Here is a 6,000-nt window from a genome sequence, read left to right as displayed (position 1 = left end):
GGAAGAAATCAGAGAGACACATTCAGTCTATTGATGCAGAGCACAACCCCAGATGATCGCTTTCGAGGCCATTTCACTCAGTACTGGAACAAGAGACCATTACACATAGGAAAGTTAACTTGGCAAAAAAATCCTGTGGATATGGCATGGTAGGAAATAAACGTTCACAGTGTATGAACTCTTTGTTGGTGATCCAGGATACTTTCAGTGTTAGTCCATAGATACTGAAATTAAGACTTTCAATATCTGTATAATTTCATTTTATTCACTATAGAGGGATGGAGGAATGATCTTGTGGTTAAAGAACAGACCTGGGAGAGAGGAGATCTGGGCTGAAGCCAGACCACAATTTAAACTTTAGAAAACAATTCCAAGTACTTACATCAGGCGCCCCGAGAAGGAGGTATCCCAAATTAACTCTTAATTTTCTAATGCTGACTTCCTTTATCTCCATGTTTCCTGTCCACTGTAAACAACTTCAATCATAGTGAGAATATTTTTATGACTTTGCAAAGTGTTGTTTGTCTCTGGAAATGAGATTAAGATGCTCAGTACTCCATAAAAATAGTAAATAATTCTCTATTATCAGTTACATCTGCAAGTTATGCTGACGTGCAGAAGGAACACCATAACAAAATGCCTTTTTTCACAATACAGTCTTATTTTTAAGTATTTGAAATAAATATTTTCTTTTCTTCACATTTCTAAGTTTTTAACATTTTTTTCTGACACAAAACCTTTTTGTATTTGATGTTGTTTTTAACCTTATTAAGACAACTTGGCCTTGCAGTTGTAGTGTCTTGGCTTCTGCCATATCACAAATGTTGAATGTTAAACAGAATTGATGGGGGGTACTCTTACTAATTGCCACTTGTGAAAAGATAATTATATTCTCTGTCTTGGATAATATGCTCTGGCATTTGGGACTAGCTAAGTGTGACCTACATGACCTTTCTTGTTGTCAGTTTTGGAGTGAGTGGTGTGGAAAAACAAAGGCTAGTTGAGACTAGGAAAAATGATTGTGAGTGATTGCAGCTCTTCAGTCTCCCATAATTCATCTGAAGGAAATACGTTCACAGCTAATCAATGAAAAAGGCTGGTGTGTGTTACTAGAGGTGATTGGAAGACGATAGCATTGAAAGCAGTTTTATTTTGTGGTACAGTTTGAGCATCTTTTTGAAGTCCAAATACATGAGATTTATATATCAGTGATGCACAAAATTTATTCCAGTGAAATACTACTAAAGCAAACAGTTACTGCCAACCTGTACCGTGTCCTATTAAACAAGGACTCTGAATAGGTGAAAAATATTCGTTTTCATGAAATGATTACCTGATGAAAAAAATTGCACTTTATTAAACCTAAAATGTCCCATCAACTCTGTGGATTATTGTTCCTGCAGCCTGGGATGACTCTACAAACATACATAGACTGATTCATAGTTTCAGGCCCTCATGGGTAACACTACTCTACTTCAAGTCCCTACTTGATTTCTGGAATATCTGTGAGCCCAGAGTGGTTGTGGAGTCTCCTTCTATGGAGACTTTCAAGGCCGGTATGGATGTGTTCCTCTGTGATCTGTGTTAGATAGTGTTGTCCTGCTCTGGCAGGGGAGTTGGACTCGATCTCCTTGGGTCCCTTCCAACCCCTAAAACCCGGTGGATCCTGTGATCACATGCAAGTACGTATTCCTAAGTCTTCCTGAGACTTCCTGCAAGAGATTCTGAAAAGCTTTGCTTACCTTCTTTGCAACAATGAAAATGTGTTTGAAGTCTTGATGTGTTTTATGGAATAGGAGTGCTGCTTTCTGCTCCTTCACATTTTGAACATTCTTGTTCTGTTTCCAGGGCACTCCATCGGTTTTGCAGTCTTGAATGTGACATTTGAAGTCCAAAGGACCTTAGTGCTCTATTCTGTAAACTAGTGAAAATGCAGTGCTCTATTTGTAATCTAGGGAGAGTGTCCTTTCCACTCTGCCTTTTTATTTCTCCTGGCTTTGTTTGGTTTAAATTTTTCGACACCTATTAGCATTAGGCAACCCACTTCAATGAGATTCTGAGCTCCTTAAACACTCAGCATGCTATAAGGCAAAAAAAAAAAGGCAAATAGATGAAGAAAACATTATTACACAACTGCAGGAAAGCAAGAACAAAAATAACATTTAAATTACTAGATATTTATTACCATTATATTCACACAATTTCTCTTGTACTTTATTTCATCTACTGGATTTTTGTTATAGATTTTGACACTTTTCTCAGTGCTTTGCAGCTTGATGTTCCATTTACTTTTGATTAATTTCTGCATTTGTAGCCCTAATGTTTTGTTATTAGACTTCAGGCAAAGTTTCACTTTTTACACTTCAATATATTAGCCTTGTTTAATTCTTTCTTTCATTAAAACTCTGTAGATCTGCAACTACTGCTTCTCTTCACCTCTCTCTGCCATCCTCACTGACAATTAGCGTATGTTTATTCCATGTATTTGCTAAACTACAGTATACATAAAGCTACACTAGGCTCTACAATGAAGGGAACTTCAAATTGTGCTTAGTGTAGGCAGAAAGATTCAGCATTTTCTGACAGACATTATTTTGACAGGATCCTGAGATCTTTCCCTGTATAATTATGCAGCTCTAGATTTCATCCCTTCATAAACCATCAAATTCCTGAAAACCAAGCTAGCCAAAGACATGAGTCATCAACTTCTTCATTCACATTGCTCGTATTGCTCTTTCTAGAGCAATGACTGTTTCCAGCTGTGCATTGCTTGTCTCTGAGTTAAATGCGGGTGGCAGTATGTACCATTGCTGACTGCTTTATGAGCCTAAGCCAAAGCAGAAAGAAACCACTTAAAACAATGCTACCACAACAACTAAGTGATGTCAGATGGACACTGACTCGAATTTAGTCTGTTTCAAAACAGTTCTCAAAAATGCAAGTCTTTTCCAGATCTGAGTGTGGTACTCTTTTATAAAACTAGATTGGGTAATTATGGAAGATGCGTATCTTCATAGCTATACTCAACCAAAGGATTTTCCTGTCTTTATTTTAACTGAACAAAATATATGAGGAGCAAAAGGCTCTAATACTCTGGGTGATGAATACACTCTGTTCACTCTCATATCCACATGAGAAGGGGGAATGAGGCCTGCCAGGATCCAGCACTAAAGGTACATGGTCTATGGACATGGTCGCTTTGTTAATCACTGCAGATTTTCAGTGAATGTGAAACAGTGACAATTAGTCAGATCCTGATAAATAAGCCAGAGAAGAAGTTCCCACTAAAAATAAAGAATGAGTAAAATCTTAAACTGTTACCCAGCCAGTCTGCCTCCTTTTCATTAGGCTTAAAGAAAACTCACATCCTAGGATGCACATTTCAAGTGATGTACAACTCCAGTAAGCAAAAACAGACATGCTTTGAAGCCTCCATAGCATCTTCCAAATCCTCAGGCTGTTCCAAAGGGAATTTGGAGAAAGGATTAGGTGCTAGAGTTGGGCCACCTGCCTTGGCACCAGAACAGCAATGTACTTGTTCCTGCCCAAATATAAGAAGAAAGCAAAAAACAGTTTAGCAGTCTGAATTCCAGTTCTATAAAAGCTCCTCTCTACCTGCCTGAACTTATCATCACTGTTCAAGAGACTGATGGGTTTTTTTTTCACACAGTCCTTCTGCAAATGTTTCCTATCAACTGTCTGGTACTAGACACTAACCTCTCTTCAGATGGTGCAAACAGAATTTAGATGCCTCTTTCAGCCACTTCAAATATACTTCCTCAGCCAGTGGCTCCAGATATCACAAAATCTAAACCCTTCTGTCACGAAATCTAAACCACCTTTTTGTATCCCATCTCACAGCTTTGGCCATCCTCTGTATATTTGTGTACTAGGAAAAGATGCAGAGATATTGGAAGCAGAACAAAGTAAGTGAATGGCCTTCACATACATTATTAATAGTAGAATGCATGGGAAATAAAATAATGAGTAACTGAGTCAAAAAGAATGAGCTAAGGAGGGAGAAAAATGCATTAGGAGGAAGAGCAAAGAGGAGCACATAGATGGGAAAGCCTTGGGAGAAAGAGAAAAAAAAAGGAGAAAAAAAAAACATAAAAAGATGAGCAATCAAAGGGGAAAAATGCAAGAAATAAGGTGAATCATAAACCAATATTCATAAAATAAAGCAAAGCTAAGGAATAAATTATACAACTCAGTTCTTTTGAAAATCTGGCTTGTAAATTTAGCTCTGAACTGCCTCAATAGTTTGATATGTCCAAAGTGAAATGCTCTCCTAACACTATAGGCATCTCTACAGAGATGCAAAACCATTTATTGGAATACTTGAGTCTTCACTTCATCCAGATTCACACCCCTCTCCTTATTTCTGGGTGAACTTTAAAACACAAATACAGCATTTAGCAGCATCTGCACAAAGTCCCAGCATTGTCTGATGCAAACTAATCTGAAAAGCCCATATGCCAATTTTGGCTCCTTCACCGGGTAACTATTTTCAAAGCATGAGTTTTCAGTATGCTTCAACTGTATTCAGAACATGATGAGTGTTGGTATCACTCTTTTCAAAACACCATGAGAAAACAAGCAAAACCGCAGCTGATCCACTGCGGTGCTGTGATTCTCTCTGCCCACTGAATGTGCTGTTGTAATTTATAGCCTTCCTTGTTTGTACCTCCTCATGGTAATCTTAGCACTGCCATCTTGCAAAGTGATATATGTGAATCAATTACTAACTGAGGTTACCAGAGGAGCAACACCTGAAAAAATGCTTTGTTTGAAGCAGAGAGGTGAGTATCTTGGGAACCTGACTAGAGAGCAAACAAAAATAAATGAAAGAGGGAGAGGAAACATCAAAACCCTGCATTCTAAATGGAAATATATAATGTGATTTAATATCCTGGATTAGGGCAGGTCTTTGGGTTTTCCCTGTGAATCTGCACAACCGCCCAATGACTGTGTAAATAAATTCCTCATATCATCTTTGTTTGGACTTGAGCAGTGATTGGTGCTGCTGCATGCCACCTTGCTGGACCTTAATTCAAGAGTGATAATCTCAGGTATTTTGAAGTCCTAGTGATTGGTCTCAAAGCTTTCACAACTTTTACCCTCTGCAAAGAGCAAAAGGATCTTCTTTTTGGTCTGCAATTCAAAATAGAGGAATAGGGAACATCTGGACAAACATCTTGTCTTGTTTTTGTTATGATGGCTTGGGCCAAAGTTTGTGTTTCAACAATGCCTTGTAGTGCCTTGTAGTCTTGAGGCACAGAGTGATTTCAGGTCCTTAGAACTGAAAGATTTTGGAAAATTCCATATAAATGAGGCCCAGACATATAAGTTTTAGATGCAATTATGGTGTTTCTTTTCATTTAGCTTTGAATTAACATTTGTTCAAAATAAAAAGGAGCTTTATTTCCCAGTCAACTCTGAGGTTTTTCTGAGGTTCGAAGACAGTTTCATGTTTGTATGTAGGAGATCAGGTTTTGGCTGTCTATGACTTTGTGAAAGGGTGCTACTTTTCATTTGTTGCCTTAACCCTGTAATCAACTGTTCCAAACTCAATACAGATAAGTATATATGCACCATCTGAAAAAAAAACAATAGAATGTTAGCAGCCTCACTTTAAGTCAGTAACAAAAAGGTCTCTGCAATATAGGTGTAAGGTTTTGTTATTATTTTTCTATGTACAAGAAGTAATCAGTTTCTGTATTTATAAGTTGGTGAAACTGAATTTACCATTATTTTTGTTGTTATTTCCTTTGAACAATTAACTGGACTGACGTCAAAACTTCCTTTACAACTATTGCAGAATAGGTAGTAGCAAATAGAGTCTTGTTGAAAAAAAGTTTCTGTTCTCAGCTTGTAAGGGTGGAGATATTTTTGCTTAGTTCCCAGGAGTGAAATTCTGCCCCATTGAAGTTTTGTCATTAACTTCAGTTAGGCCAGAATTTTGCCCCAGGTCTGCAAAACCAGCTTCCAGATGTACAA

General features: G+C 37.7%; 1 long non-coding RNA gene across 2 annotated transcripts; it reads right to left on the bottom strand.

Moving 5' to 3' along the window:
* Window positions 1-406: 406 nt before the first annotated feature.
* LOC135181046 (uncharacterized) lies at window positions 407-3,882 on the bottom strand. 2 transcript variants are annotated; one of them, XR_010304674.1, is made up of 3 exons: window positions 3,322-3,882; window positions 1,743-2,081; window positions 407-527 (listed from the first exon to the last, which is right to left on the bottom strand). It is a non-coding gene; the product is annotated as an uncharacterized LOC135181046 (long non-coding RNA). The 2 variants fall into 2 exon arrangements; XR_010304675.1 differs by having other exon boundaries at window positions 3,366-3,882.
* Between the last annotated feature and the right edge of the window lie 2,118 nt (window positions 3,883-6,000).

This window comes from Pogoniulus pusillus, chromosome 14 (assembly GCF_015220805.1).
Source record: "Pogoniulus pusillus isolate bPogPus1 chromosome 14, bPogPus1.pri, whole genome shotgun sequence".
Lineage (NCBI taxonomy): Eukaryota > Metazoa > Chordata > Aves > Piciformes > Lybiidae > Pogoniulus > Pogoniulus pusillus.
The sequence above is the reverse complement of the archived record's forward strand: the minus strand, read 5'-3'. Positions and strand labels throughout refer to the sequence as shown.